The sequence below is a fragment of the Odontomachus brunneus genome, unplaced genomic scaffold (assembly GCF_010583005.1).
Source record: "Odontomachus brunneus isolate Ranch 3 - 2012 unplaced genomic scaffold, Obru_v1 Obru_scaffold_053, whole genome shotgun sequence".
NCBI classification, from domain to species: domain Eukaryota; kingdom Metazoa; phylum Arthropoda; class Insecta; order Hymenoptera; family Formicidae; genus Odontomachus; species Odontomachus brunneus.
The window spans coordinates 1407142-1410316 of record NW_022639503.1 but is presented as its reverse complement, the minus strand read 5'-3'; the positions used below and the strand labels follow the sequence as shown (position 1 = coordinate 1410316).

Here is a 3175-nt window from a genome sequence, read left to right as displayed (position 1 = left end):
TTTTTTTTTTTTTTTTTTTTTTTTTTTTTTTTTTTTTTTTTTTTTTTTTTTTTTTTTTTTTTTTTTTTTTTTTTTTTTTTTTTTTTTTTTTTTTTAACGAATTCGCCGACGATTTATCTGCGTGCGGCACGCAGCCGCGCTCGTTATTTTCCAGCTAGAGGGAGACTCGCGAATTTGCGGGGAGAAATGCACGGAGAGGAGGGAAAGAGACGGGATTGTTCTGGCTTCGTTTGGAATGTTTGACACGGAGACACGCGCGGAGATTGAGGTTACTTTAGGGCCGAGAACATTTTCAGATATTTTAGCGCGCTCGAAATCTGCTAAATATTTGACGAGCACGGTCTCTTTCCTTTTTTACGAGGAGCTTTCGCGGCATCTTTATCAATTCGGCGGTGTTTGACAGTTGATCGCGAAATTACTTCTCCCAATTCTGGCCAACGTTCGAGAAATATCCGTGTAATGTCTTGTTAAATTGCAAGAGAGATGTGGAACAGTAATCGTGATCACACAGATAAATACATACTGTATTGATGTTACTTGATTCGAGTATTTTGTGAGTTTATACATCCGCAAATCTGTTGCAAGCTCATCATCAAATTTATGCAAGATATTGGCTTGATCCAGAAGTGCTTGCGAATTTTTAAATAAAATTTAAATGCACTTTATTTCTGTCAAAAACGACTTAAACTAATAATACATGCGCCATTCTATTCGGCCAATCTTTTGCCATCTTCCATGTAATTTCATAATTTCTCTCTCGTTAAGCTTTTGTGCTTTTCCGGCCAAGAAACGTTTCAAGTGATTTTTCACATCTTCTAAAGAAGCGAAGTTTGTACCGTCAAGGGAGTTCTGTAATGAGTGAAATTAGGGTGAAATGATAATTAGAGGGGCTAATGTCGGGTGAATATGGTGGGTGGGCTGAAACATCTCAACCAAACTTCAACAGTTTTTGCGGAAGTAAAAAAGCATAATGCACCGGAAAAATGCATTATTGCCTTCCATTTTCAAGCCATAAAAATACAAGTGTACTTCTTTGAAAATTCTACTCACACCAAAAAATATGCTCCGAATTGTCAGCTGTCAAAGCATACGCAAAGATAGACAGTTGTCCTTCTAACATCACGTGCGAATGCCAACTAGACAAAAATCCACACGAACTTATGGATCAACCCAATATATTTTGCATCTAGATAGGTTTTGCATTTCAATCAAGAATATCAAATTAAAGCAAAAAGTCGGTTTATTTTCTTACATACAGTTAAGCAAACTTCTACTTAATAAAGTCTTACGATATTCTTGTGAAGAGCATATTTTCTTTTTTTAAGTATAATATATATATATATATATATATATATATATATATATATATATATATATATATATATATATGTATGTATGTATGTATGTATATGGTAGACTTTTCTGAAATTTGTAATGTGTAAGGATATTGTCAGATTATTATTGAGAAAATGTTTCTCGTAGTAAAAAAGCATTACTTCATTGAAGGGAAGTAAATCGAGTAATTGATTTTCTTAACAACAATAACATACAACTGTCATTTCCGTCACGAAACGTAGGGAAATGTGTAGGTACACGTAGTTATCTACATTTATGTTTATTAATGAAAGCGAGATTGCATGGCGGAACATTTTACATGTCGCAACAAAAGTCGTTATTGCGCTCAAATGTTTACGCGGGGATTAAGACGGTCCGTTTCCTTTATTTGAATAACGGAGTAAGAGCAAACGTCAATATTTGAGTTTATATTGAGGGAGCTTGTTATCTCTCTCGGCCGGAAACACCGGCAACTTAATTATTCAGCCATTCATTTCCTTATCCATCCAAAGGCTCGGTGCACACGAAGTCTTGAAGGATTGTACACCTTCTTTAGCCATGTATCTCGCAATAGTTCGCCGTTCGATCATCGAAAATATCAAGTGAACACGGAACTATACAGAGAGAAAAAATATCTAAGAAATACAAAGTATTTATTTGGTTATTAGTAACACACTTGCGCTTGTATTAATATATAAAATATTTGTTAAATAAGAGTACAATTTACAGATGCTAATTATTAATATTAATAATATAATTACTAATTACTAATAAGAGAATTGCAATACCTTAAAACTCTCGCTCTTCATGAAAGCAAAAAATTGTTTGCTTTGTTTAAATAAACGAATTTGAATTTAAGCAAGTTAATACCCACCAAATAAATGTTTTGCACTTTTCAAATATTTTTTCTCTGTGTACAATCTAGTGCAAAACGAAGAGTCTGCGATTAAAAAATGTTCTCTCTCTTCCTTCCCCTCCCTCTTTCTTCTCTATATATTCGACACGTCCATTATATCATCACACTTTCATGCACTCAATAATATTTCAACCCAGAAACGTCAGTGACAAATTCTAATTACGTTTAATTTGACAATCGATCATCGAGACGTTCACCGTCGGAACTGGAGATATCGGTGAAAACGGTGATTAAATTTTCGCTGGAAAAAACTCAAGCTCACATAGATAAGTCGTGTTTCCCCGAATATTTTAGAGTTTGCCAATATCTCAGCTCACACTGTGATACACTCGTCGCGAAGACGTCAGTATCGCGTGCACGATCATTAAAACGAGCGCACAATCAACGCGCCTGCCTGGTCGCGTTCCTAAATGTAGATCGCGCTGCAATTTTTGCAGCTCGTTCCAGAACGCAGATAGTGTAGTTTCGTGGCTCATGAATATGAGGGCGACGGCGTGATATCGATGTTCGATGTCGCACGAGCTACAACCACTGGTTCCCTCATCACGGACTTTATTTGCGACCGCGTACGTGACGGACAGGCTCGCGCGCGCGAAAGAGAGAGAGGGAGGGAGAGAGAGAAAGAGAGAGCAGAAATCATACATGGCCGAAAGGAAAATGTTTATGATGCACGCGAACGCATTAAACCGTGCCACGTAACAGCATGAAGTCCGCATTGTCCTCTGCATCCGGCGAGGAATCGAACGCGATCGATATATGAGAGCGGAAAGCGCGCCGATAGCTCGCCGAGCGGCAGCCGCCAATGGGAAACGCTCCTCTTTCACCCTTGAGCAGGTCGGATGGATAAGTTTGTTTATCCGGGGACGGGAAGTTTCCTTAAGCACACACGGTGCAATCTATACTTAGCTATATATATATATATAT

General features: G+C 37.4%; 1 protein-coding gene across 1 annotated transcript in view; it reads right to left on the bottom strand.

Annotated features, from left to right (window-relative positions):
• Nucleotides 1-3175, bottom strand: part of LOC116845570 (cysteine-rich secretory protein 2-like) — a 131480-nt gene that overhangs the window by 112775 nt on the left and 15530 nt on the right. The gene's annotated exons all lie outside the window — the stretch shown is intronic.